Consider the following 12,715-nt stretch of genomic DNA (forward strand, 5'->3'; position numbering starts at 1 on the left):
AGGCTGAATCGTCCCTCAGAACGAGGGCGATTCGTGAGCGAAGCGACTTGAGACTCATGTCCTCACAGTGAGGACAGTCTGTCTCCATGAGAGCCGCCTCTGTGTGGGCGCGGCCCAGACAGAAAACGCAACTCTCATGCTTGTCTGACGGAGGGATGTGTCTCTCACACAAGGAACACTTACGGAACAACATCTTGAAAAAGACGTGAACACGTAAGTGGCTCTTCTAGATATATAAATATAAATATAGATTTATATTTATATAACTTATATAACTTACATTTATACACACAAGTAAAATTTTGCTTTAAAAGGATACTCTACACCTGCCGACGCGGAGAATCAGGATGCTGAGGTCCGTTCACCAGCGAAGCGTCAAGCGGTGAGGCGGAATGATGTTCGCCGGAGCACTGCAGGGGAGCGGAGAGTCTTCTCGCTGCCGTGAAGATTCCGTCCGCTGACTATTGTGAATCGACGACAAAGGTAGAGGGCTTCGAGACAAGAGGTAATCGCTGTCTTGAAGGAAGAAATTCTGAGGAAATGGTGTCTGTGCACCTGTTTTATAGCGGTCAGTTCACGCCGAAACGAGCGGTCAGTTTCGCGCCAAAACAGGCTGGCTCAAACACCATAGCCAATATTAGAATATTGGCGTTATTGTAGAGAGGTTTCAAATAGGTTGTGTATGAAGGCACTCTCCATATGCGTTAGTAACGCAATGTCAAGTGGACTGAAGTCGTAAGGGAACCAGTCATGAGATTTGATTTGGTTTTCTGTGCCACAGAGTGCCGCCTGCAGGAAGGGTTAGGCTTAGGTTAGGTTAGGTTAGGGTTAAGGTTAGGTTAGGGTTAGTGGACTGAACAACACCTTAAATGTTGGAAATGCATGGGCACAGATCTCTTCCTTAGTTTTATTTCTTCCAATAATTTAGAAAGAGAAAGAACAAAAAAGAGAAAGAAAAAACATGGAACAAGGTTCAAACAATATCCAACCCCCCCTTTAAAAAAACACAATGGTTCAAGGGTTCAGGTTGAGGAATTACTAAATTACAACCCACTAACGGTTAAGGTTAGTTGGAGTTTATAAAATGCTCTTCAAGAGACTACTATAAATGAGGGTAAAATGATTAGGTTTAGAGTTAAGCTTGGGGAAAACCTATTTTTTCAAAAGAAGGAAATTGACAGTTATGTTTAAAATTAGGAGCGGAGCAATTTCCTCAACAACCTCCTATTAGATTAAGGACAGAGGCAAAGGGAGTCCTCTTCAAAAATCCTCTTAAAGCATCAGAGTTCCACCCTTTTCATTTCTTTATCCTCACCAGAACCGCAGGTAAGAAATAGCAGAATTATTTTTAAATAATCTATTTTCTTTTTCAGGTAGATACCATACATTATGTCTTGAAATGTCTTGATCTGCTCATGAAGCATACTACACCAGTTAACTCTCTGGTAAGAACACAATTATTATATTTCATTTCAACCTAAAGGGTCTCTTGATCTATTTTCTCTGTTCTCTGTGTCCTAGACTCCACGTCCGCTTCCAAGCCCAAAATATGGCAATCTTGTACAGTATGCATTTCGAAATGACTTATCACCTTTTCTTATGTGATATACACGTTGTTTAATTCTAGAGTTCTAAGAATTCTTACTTTCTCCAAAGTAAAGTTTAGGACACATCTTACACTCAAAAACATGTATAAAATGAACTGTATTCAAACCAATCTGCTGCATTACTGGTTTACCCAATCCTTGGAGACCAGTACTGGTCATATGATTTATCTTTTTAAGATTGGAGTGAATTAAAATATCTTTTAGATTTGTGTTTCTCCTATATGCCAAAATCATTAAAATTTCTCAACTTCTCATTCTTCACCTGATGGAAGTTGGATTTAAATTAGCTGTTGAGCATCAGTAAACTCTGAAAAGGTAGCGACTAAGAGTATAATTGTTGGATTGTTATTGTCATTATGATTCTGCTCCCTCTTCAAACACATTTGCCTAACCTCTGTTTTAACCGCTTTGAGTGGCCTCTAGGGGCCAGAGCCTGAAAGAGTACATGAGTGGCCCCTTCTAAGTCTTCCAAAAAGGTAAGGGTTAAGTTAGGGTAAGGTTAATCAGGGTTAAGTTAGGGTTAGGTTAATCAGGGTTAGGTTAGGGTTAGGTTAATCAGGGTTAGGTTAGTCAGGGTTAGGTCAGGGTTAGGTTAGTCAGGGTTATGTTAGGGTTAGGTTAGGGTTATGATGGTCAGGGTTAGTTTAGTCAGGGTTAGGTTAGGGTTAGGTTAGTCAGGGTTAGGTTAGGGTTAGTCAGGGTTAGGTTAGGGTTATGATGGTCAGGGTTAGGTTAGGGTTAGATTATTCATGGTTAGGTTAGGGTTTGGATGGTCAGGGTTAGGTTAGGGTTAGGTTAGGGTTAAGTTAGTCAGGGTTAGGTTAGGGTTTGGTTAGTCAAGGTTAGGTTAGGGTTAGTCAGGGTTTGGTTAGCCATGGTTAGGTCAGGGTTTGGTCGGTCAGGGTTAGGTCAGGGTTAGGATGGTCAGGATTAGGTTAGGTTAGGGTTAGTCAGGGTTTGGTTAGTCATGGTTAGGTCAGGGTTTGGTTGGTCAGGGTTAGGTCAGGGTTAGGATGGTCAGGATTAGGTTAGGGTTAGGTTAGTCTAGTTTAGGTTAGGGTTAGTCAGGGTTTGGTTGGTCAGGGTTAGATCAGGGTTAGGTTAGTCAAGGTTAGGTCAGGGTTAGTCAGGGTTTGGTTAGTCATGGTTAGGTCAGGGTTTGGTTGGTCAGGGTTAGGATGGTCAGGATTAGGTTAGGGTTAGGTTAGTCTAGGTTAGGTTAGGGTTAGTCAGGGTTTGGTTAGTCATGGATAGGTCAGGGTTTGGTTGGTCAGGGTTAGGTCAGGGTTAGGATGGTCAGGATTAAGTTAGTGTTAGGTTAGTCAAGGTTAGGTTAGGGTTAGTCAGGGTTAGGTTAGTCAGGGTTAGGTCAGGGTTAGGTTAGTCAGGGTTATGTTAGTCAGGGTTAGCTTATGGTTATGTTAGTCAGGGTTAGGTTAGGGTTAGGTTAGGATGGTCAGGGTTAGTTTAGTCAGGGTTAGGTTAGGGTTAGGTTAGTCAGAGTTAGGTTAGGGTTAGGTTAGTCAGGGTTAGGTTAGGGTTAGGTTAGGGTTATGATGGTCAGGGTTAGGTTAGGGTTAGTTTAGTCAGGGTTAGGGTTTGGTTAGTCATGGTTAGGTTAGGGTTTGGATGGTCAGGGTTAGGTTAATCATGGTTAGGTTAGGGTTAGGTTAGTCAGGGTTAGGTTAGGGTTAGATTAGTCAGGGTTAGGTTAGGGTTTGGTTAGTCATGGTTAGGTTAGGGTTTGGATGGTCAGGGTTAGGTTAGGGTTAGGTTAATCATGGTTAGGTTAGGGTTAGGTTAGTCAGGGTTAGGTTAGGGTTAGGTTAATCATGGTTAGGTTAGTGTTAGGTTAGTCAAGGTTAGGTTAGGGTTAGTCAGGGTTTGGTTGGTCAGGGTTAGGTTAGTGTTAGGTTAGTCAAGGTTAGGTTAGGGTTGGTCAGGGTTTGGTTGGTCAGGGTTAGGTTAGTCAAGGTTAGGTTAGGGTTAGTCAGGGTTTGGTTGGTCAGGGTTAGGTCAGGGTTAGGTTAGAGTTAGGGTTAGGGTTAGGTTAATCATGGTTAGGTTAGGGTTAGGTTAGTCAGGGTTAGGTTAGGGTTAGGTTAATCATGGTTAGGTTAGTGTTAGGTTAGTCAAGGTTAGGTTAGGGTTAGTCAGGGTTTGGTTGGTCAGGGTTAGGTTAGTGTTAGGTTAGTCAAGGTTAGGTTAGGGTTGGTCAGGGTTTGGTTGGTCAGGGTTAGGTTAGTGTTAGGTTAGTCAAGGTTAGGTTAGGGTTAGTCAGGGTTTGGTTGGTCAGGGTTAGGTCAGGGTTAGGTTAGTCAAGGTTAGGTTAGGGTTGGTCAGGGTTTGGTTGGTCAGGGTTAGGTTAGTGTTAGGTTAGTCAAGGTTAGGTTAGGGTTAGTCAGGGTTTGGTTAGTCATGGTTAGGTCAGGGTTTGGTTGGTCAGGGTTAGGTCAGGGTTAGGATGGTCAGGATTAGGTTAGGGTTAGGTTAGTCTAGGTTAGGTTAGGGTTAGTCAGGGTTTGGTTAGTCATGGTTAGGTCAGGGTTTGGTTGGTCAGGGTTAGGTCAGGGTTAGGATGGTCAGGATTAGGTTAGTGTTAGGTTAATCAAGGTTAGGTTAGGGTTAGTCAGGGTTTGGTTGGTCAGGGTTAGGTTAGGGTTAGGTTAGTCAGGTTTAGTTTAGGTTAAGTGACTGACTATATGTGCTACCAGCTGTAAAAACAGTTATATGTAAATTTAAAGGAATCTTCACCCAAAAATGAAAATTTGCTGATTATTTACTCCCCATCAATCCATCCAAGATATATTGATGAGTTTTTTCTTCATCAAAACAGAATTTAAGATTTTTAGGATTTAATTTCAGGCCTCCTCCAATGCAAGTGAATGTACTCCATTTTTTGACAGTCCAAAATGCATATTTAGGGTGTATCAAAATAATCCACACGACTCCAGTCGACAAATAAAGTTCTTCTGAACCCAAACAATTGATCATTTTTAGAAACATAACAATACTTATATACTTTTAACTACAAATGTCACTTCCGTACATCTCTGTGATGCACACTCATGAGCGGGATGATGTAAGCTTGTTGTTAAGGTTACGCGTCACGTGGAGGAGGAGGCAGGAAGTGCATCATATAACACTCTTGCTGTGTTCAGAATACTACTGTAATGCTTACTAAACAACCAAAAACAATAAACATAGTTAAGCATTTTCTGAGAGTTATCAGTAATCCCTGCATAGTGTGCTAGTAGTGTGTCAGTATTCCGAGCACAGTCACTGAAACTCCACATAGAGATAATATATTAAATGTGATTTACTTGAATAGAAATAGATGCAAAAGAATAGAACATGTGATTAGAGTCGCTGATCGCACACGTACATCACGTCACATCAAGAAATTTATATTAATAAAAATATAGGAAAAGTTAAATGTAAAGGAAATGTGTATACTCAGGACATGTATTGCTTAGATATGTTATAAATCATTTCATTATAATGTTTTTAAATGCATGATGTATACATGGAAGCATAACTTAACCTTTCCTCACCGAGAGGTCACAATGTTAAAAAGTGTTTAGAAATTGTTTGGGCGTCTGCAACAGGGTAGGGTTAGGAAAGACATTCAGCAGACGTTAATGATTTCAAACGTTTGTAAATCTGATCTGTTTAAGATAGCAGATGTTAATTAGATTGTGATGCTTTCCAGATGAACACATGAAACACATCTCAGAGACATTCATGTGCTATCTGCGGTGTTTATTAATATATTCACACACACACGTGATGTGATCCCAGCGAGTCTGATGCTGTGAATCACCTTCACTCCATGCTGACCAGTGACTTCATGACGTGGTCCATTTAAAGACCAATGAGAAGCGGCGACGCTGTCCCTTTAACAGCAGCTGCATTGGCTGGAGAATAGATGAGCGCGCGTCATATATTATAGTCTCTTTATATTCATATGGATCATATACAGCGATGCGATGTGCGGGATGACTGGAAGAACATCACTGATGTCTGATGCGCTGACTCATTTAACGGAGGTGAGAATAAACGACACGTTTGATTCACACGGGACGCGTTCAACAACAGCTCGACGCGACGCTAGAATGCATATGGCGTTAAATATGTGTTTATATGTAATAACTGATGGATTGAGTGATAATATGTGTCACACGCGCTAATTCTGCTGCAGTCTTCATCTGTATCGCGCTTGCATAATAATAATATCCGAAATGTGTGCGTTTCATGGATCTATAGGCCCTGCTGTGTGTGTGCGTGCCTGCCTGCGTGAGTGCGCGCGTATGCGAGTGTGTGTTTGTGTGCGTGCGTGCGTGCGTGAGTGAGTGGGCGCGCGAGTGTGTGTGCGAGTGCTTGTTAGTTATAGTGCGCGTGCGTGCGTGAATGTGTGTGCATACGAGTGTGCGTGTGTGAGTGAGTGTGCTCCCACACACATCACTTTAATAATTTATTTCACATTTAAGGAGACAGTGAATGTGTGAGGAGAAATGTTAATATAAACACCTTAAAACAAATGAGGCAAAGAAAATTATTTGAAAAGAATAAACTACTATTTGTCTGTCTAGATCAGTGTTTATTCTCCATGTCTATTTAGATTGAGATCTTCAGATCATATATATATTTGATATACATCACTATTTTATGGTATTGCAGTATATTTTTATTTGGGATGTCACAGTGAGTCATACGTTGTATTTGAATATCAATACTTTCCTACTATAGAGTATGCCAGATACTGTATGCCAATGGAGTAGTATGTGTTCCTCAGTATTCATGAAACAGTGATAAACCCAGATGACCAGCGAGATTCTGAAGTACTGATCGACTGGACACTTTACGATCCCATAATCCCTCAGGAGCTGACGTCACACTCAAAATGCTGGATTCAAAAGATAAATGCATAAATGTTTTCCTTGCAAAGTTCAAATTAATCGAATTCAGTTCACATTTTGTTTCCAGATGTCCCACAATTGTTGCTGTGCTTGTTTTCTTCGGATACTATCCTGACTCCGGGATTCCCCCAGCGCACTTGAGCATATATGCATACACTGAAGAGCAGCGCTTATGCTTTTACATGGTCTTAGAAGCAAAAACCGGGGCCTGTATTCACAAAGATGTATATCTCATCAAAGATCTTCAAAGAGATCTAGCTAGGAGTTTTTGCTTAAAAGCTATTCACAAAACTGCTAAGGGCCAGTTTTACGAAGGAAATCTTAATGTAAGAGTAAGTCTGAGTTGACCTTGTTGCTATGGATGACATCACATTTTATGAGCATGATCTTTTAGATCTCCCAATGTGATTGGTAGACGGGGAAGCACAATTTCTCAGCAAATTCCTCATACACCGATAGCGGAATATATGTAACATATACATATAAGATAGACAGATAGTGGAAAATATATATCAAATATGAGAGATTTTTCAGCTGATGAACGTTTCTTCATTCTGTGTTCATGCAATGAAATGAGCGTGTGTCTTGTCTACTGTATAAACTACACAGTGTAGCGCCACGATGGCCATGAATGCCGCCTTTGTTTCTCTGAAGTGAGCGTGTACCCGCAGGCAAACATAGACGATTGGGTTGTTTCGATTCGTTGGAGAGGTAACTGCATCTCTAACTTTGCAATAATAAAAACACCCTTGTGATTCAGATGATAACTTTTATGAGTCACTCTTAAGGGCTTAGAAGTTCTCATGAGGACTTCTAAGCTGTCGTGGGTTTAGGAGCTACTTTAAGCTTTAGTATGTTTTGTGAATACAGGCCCTGGTGTGTTAAATAGCTTTTGGAGTCCCTTAAACAGTGTTTGCATTTAAACTCAGCAAAAAAGTAACGTCCTCTCATTTTCAACTGTTTTTATTTCCAGCAAATTTAACATGTGTAAATATTTTTATGAAAATAAATTCAACAACTAAGACATGAGGGAGGAGGATGTCTTCCCTGTAACGCACAGCATTGAGATTGCCTGTAATGATAACAAGCTCAGTCCGATGATGCTGTGAAACACTGCCCCAGACCATGACGGACCCTCCACTGTCTTCCTGTAGCACTGTCTTAGGCATCTCACAGAACCGACATTACAATTTATCACTCTGGCCACATCTGCAGTCCTCTTGCCTCCATGCAGCATGCCTAAGGCACGTTCACGCAGATGAGTTGGGACCTTGGGCATCTTTCTTTTGGTGTTTTTCAGAGTCAGTGGAAAGGTCTCTTTAGTGTCCTAAGTTTTTATAACTGTGACCTTAATTGAAAACATTGTTTAAACCCTTTACAATAAAGATCTGTAAAGTTATTTGGATTTTTACTAAATTATCTTTAAAATACAGTGTCCTGAAAAAGGGTTTACATGACGTTTTACAACACAACCTTCTGCAGTCCCTGGAATATACAGTTCCCCGTCTTTCACTCACTCAACGTTGTGTCAATGAGTTGACACTAGGGGTCACTCCTGCGGAGCCCAGACATCTCTGATTTTGAGAAAAGGCCAATGAGAATTGCCGTGTGGAATTTGCATGCCACTCCCCCGGAAATACGGGTATAAAAGGAGTGATGCTGCAAATACACATCAGATATCTTCTTCGGAGCCGAGAGAGCAGTAACAGAGCTGAATTCCTCTGCTGTTCATTCATCTCTACAAGCTGTTGGTTTCACGGCGCTTTCCAACGGTCCTCCCCCTCGCATACTACGTTGTGCTGAGCACACGCTCCTGGAAGCTTAAGCAGCTGAAAAAGAGCTCACGGAGTGAATAACTTCGTTTACATATATATTCCCATATATATATATATATATATATATATATATATATAAACACCAATAAGAGAGTATATTTCTCTAAAAGAGTGGTGCAAACGGTGAAGGGTCTTTTTCAAGATGTCTTTCCGTTTGTGTGTGTTTCCAGGTTGCGGTCGTTCTCTCTCCCCGTCTGATGGTCACGATCGCTGCCTCTTGTGTCTGGGTGCTACCCACGCAGAGTCAGCGTTTGTGATGGTTCATGCCCTCACTGCGAGAGCATGGCCATGGCTACGTTGCGGTCGCGGCTCGCACTCGTAAGAGCGCGAGCCACCCCAGCCGCTCCCCAACTCGGTCCTTCTACCTACGGGTATGAGGCAGTGTCGGCTAGCGCTGGGGGCGATATGGGACCTCAGTGGGAGCCTCTCCACCGGGTACAACCCCACGGACCTCCCACTCCCCACCACGCTCGTATGCTCCAACCGAGCGCTGGGGCGCGGTTGCCGGTTCGCTTCACAGCAGACCCGCAATCTCGTTCGGAGCGCCTGACGACGATGAGCTCTCGATCGCGGCATCGGAGAGCGGGTTTGTCATGTCTGACGCTGAGGACTCTACTGAACTCCCACCCTTGGGTGCGGCGGCTCAGTCGCAGGCTGACGCGGAGCTGACAGCCATGCTTGCTCGGGCAGCCGCGAGTGTCGGGCTGGAGTGGAACCCTCCGCTTCCCCCCGAACCCTCGCAGCTCGACGATTGGTTCCTGGGGCCAGAGCGCTTACGGCCACGCTCCGCCTCCGTTCCTTTCTTCCCGGAGGTGCATGAGGAGCTTACGCGCTCGTGGCAGGCAACTTTTACTGCCCTCACACGATCGGTGAGCTCTTCCACACTCACTACCCTCGACGGCGGGGCGGCAAGGGGCTACATGGCGATTCTCTAGTGGACCAAGCGGTCACTGTGCACTTATGCCCGCAAAACGCCTCCACCTGGCAGAACCGCCCGAGGCTTCCATCCAGGGCCTGTAGGCTGACGTTGTCTCTGATGACTAAAGCCTACAGCGCCGCTGGACACGCCATCTCCGCCTTGCATGCCATGGCACTCCTGCAGGTGCACCAAGCCAAGGCACTTAGAGAACTACATGAGGGTAGTCCTGACCCAGGTCTAATGCAGGAGCTGCGTTCGGCGACCGACTTCGCCCTCCGGGCAACGAAGGTCACGGCGCAGGCTCTCGGGCAGGCGATGTCCACCTTGGTGGTCCAGGAGCGCGCCACCTATAGCTCAACCTGGTCGAGTCGTGAGAGGCTGACGAGGTACGTTTCCTTGACGCCCCATCTCCCATGTTGGGCTGTTTGGCGACACCGTTGGAGACTTCGCCCGGCAGTTCTCAACGGTGAGGAGGCAGATGGAGGCTATACAGCACATCCTGCCCAGGCTGAGCTACAGACCCCGCACCCCGTCTGCGCGTCGCCCAGCATGTCCCCCTGCGGTACCAACACCAGCCCTGCCACAGCCCGCCCCTCGGGGCCGGCCCCGACACGGAGCTACCCGCAGGACGGCGACTTATTTCTTTTTTTAAATGTATTTCGCCGCACGCATAACAGGCTACGGTACCCACATTTTCAAAAAAAGACCAGTTCCAAGAGCAGTTCCAAGCAATTCTCATTGGCATTTTCTCAAAATCAGAGATGTCTGGGCTCCGCAGGAGCGACCCCTAGTGTCAACTCATGGACACAATGTCTCGTTCCCTCCATCAGGGAACGGAGGTTACGTCAGTAACCGAGACGTTTTCTTAAGTGCGTGTAATCAAGCTCAATAACGTGGCTCGTCTGAAAATTGTAGCTGCGTTCCTATTCACAGGCTCTCTGTAGGAGACACACAGGAGTGTGATCCATCTGACTGTCCGGACAGAATGAGTGCGAGTGGAAAGATATATATCCATACTGGATACGAACTTCGTCGTATCCAGTATGAAAGTGCCAATTTCCTCCTCCTTAAGTCTAGTGGTAGTTCATTGGTTTCTGTAATAAAGCATTGGTTAGAGTAGTTTTCATAGCCCCTGTACAAATTCTTAGTGCTCTACAGCCATGGCCAAAATGTTGTGTTTGTTCTTCATAACCTCTGCAATTCACTCTGGCATGCTGGATACCAGCTTCAGGACCAAATCCTGACAGATGGCAATCCATTCTTGCCTTGTTAGTGCTCAGAGTTGATCACAGTTTGTGGGCTTCTGCTTGTCCGCTCGCCTTTTGAGGATTGACCACAGGTTCTCTATGAGATTAAGATCCGGGGAGTTGCCTGGCCACGGATCCAAAATATCAATGCAATGATCTCCGAGCTACTTCATTATCACTCTTGCCTTGTGACATGGTGCTCCATCATGCTGGAAATTGCTCCGGGATCGTTGGGAGAAGTTGCTCTTGCAGGATGTTTTGATAACATTCTTTATTCATGGCAGTGTTTTTGTGCAGGATTGTGAGAGAGCCCACTCTCTGTGATGAAAAGCAACCCCACACATGGATGGTCTCAGGATGCTTCACTGTTGGCACGACACAGGACTCATGGTAGCATTCACATTTTCTTCTCCGGACTATCGATTGTCCAGATGGTCCAAACAGTCGGAAGGGGGCTTCATCAGAGAACACAACTTTGCACCAGTCTTCTGCTGTCCAATCCTTGTACTTCCTGCAGAATTTCAGTCTGTCCTTGATGTTTTTCTTGGAGAGAAGTGGCTTCTTTGCTGCCCATCTTGACTCCAGGCCATTGTCCAAAAGATGCACTCACACCAACATGCTGCCAATATTGAGCAAGATCTGCACTGGTGGTGACACGATTCCACAGCTGACTCCTCAGAAGGAGATGATCCTGGTGCTTACTGGACACTCTGGGACATCCTGAAGCCTTCTTCACTGCAGTTGAACCTCTCTCCTTGAAGTTCTTGATGATCCGGTAAATGGTTCTTTCAGGTGCAATATTCTTTGCAGCAATTTCCCTGCATGTGAGGCCATTTTGATGCAAAGCGATGATGGCTGTATGTCTTTATTTAGAGGTAACCACTGCTAACAAGAACACAATGATTGAAGCACTTCTTCCCTCCTTTTATAGCAATCAGTCTGATAGAGTGATTTCACCTGACTAGTACTCATTCACACTTTCCCAGGTGCTGCTGATATGATCAGTGAAATTATGTTAACTGGTCATTTTGTGCCAGGACCAAAAAAAACTGTGAAATTTGGGTTTTTGTGTTAAAATGTAATTTGTTCAATGAAGCTTTTTGCAATTATTTAAATTGCATCTGATCACTCTGCACAATAATCTAGAAACAATGTGAATCAACTCCACAACAACTGAAGCAGAAAACTTTGCGCCATGGCTGTATGCAGTATTTTATATGATCATGCTTAAGCTGTTGCTATTCTAAGAAGTGCAACTTTACTGTCCAGATTCATGTACATGAAGATGTAATATTGTGTCAGTAATGACGTGCATAATTATATTACAACATCATGACTAAATTGTTTTTTATGTAACACTTTTAAATGCTGAAGTGCATTAAAATGTAATTTCATTGTGGTGTAAGGTCCACCTATTGGTCCAATGGCAGCATCCAATAGCATAGCAGAAGGTACCTGCGTGTCACTGTGTTTTTATACGCTGTAAATAGTACTTTGATTATTCGATTTAAGTTCCATGTTTTATTAATCTTATCATTTGACTCCAATTATGAAAAACCTTGTTGATGTATCTATGCTATGAATTTAAGTTTTGTATCTTATTATTTTTAGTAATTCTCTCTTCTAGACTGTATTTGTTATTTCAATGTTATTTGGGTCCTGTGCCGGCCGGACGCAGGTCCTTTTAGTTCAAGTTTTTAAGTTCATATAGATCCTCGACTCACCGTTTAGCCCCAGTCAATTAAGTTCTGTTTTAAAGATTCTCGATCCTACTCTTAGTATTCCCGTTTAATTCTGCTTGGCTAAGACCTTCTATAGGTTCTCAGTTTGCCATTTAGCCTTTTACTTAACTAATGGGGTTCTTTTGAAGTAGCTTAATTAAGCCAAGTCTGACCATAGATTTGTAGTTAATAAGAAATATTCTAGAAAGCAGTCTTACAGAATGAATCGTAATAACAATTTATTTTACCAGGTAATAGACATTCAAACAATACAATTAAAATAAAAAATCAAACTCAAAGCTATCAGTGAACCAAGAATAATAATATAATTAAAGTTGCATTCCATTCAAACATTTACCAAACATACGAATTTCAAATTGTAATTACCTGGTAGAGAAACTACACACAATGTTTTCTGTGTGGGTCATCCGACTACAGAGACCCGATTCCTTTGTCATCTCTCCTTA

At 43.3% G+C, this 12,715-nt stretch overlaps 1 protein-coding gene across 1 annotated transcript in view; it reads left to right on the forward strand.

Moving 5' to 3' along the window:
- Positions 1–5,498: 5,498 nt before the first annotated feature.
- Positions 5,499–12,715, forward strand: part of LOC127631916 (SH2B adapter protein 2-like) — a 33,013-nt gene continuing 25,796 nt past the window's right edge. The window contains exon 1 of the mRNA XM_052110323.1: positions 5,499–5,656. The gene's annotated coding sequence lies outside the window, so the exon portion shown is untranslated. The remainder of the gene's footprint in view (positions 5,657–12,715) is intronic.

Source organism: Xyrauchen texanus, chromosome 38, assembly GCF_025860055.1.
Source record: "Xyrauchen texanus isolate HMW12.3.18 chromosome 38, RBS_HiC_50CHRs, whole genome shotgun sequence".
Taxonomy (NCBI): domain Eukaryota; kingdom Metazoa; phylum Chordata; class Actinopteri; order Cypriniformes; family Catostomidae; genus Xyrauchen; species Xyrauchen texanus.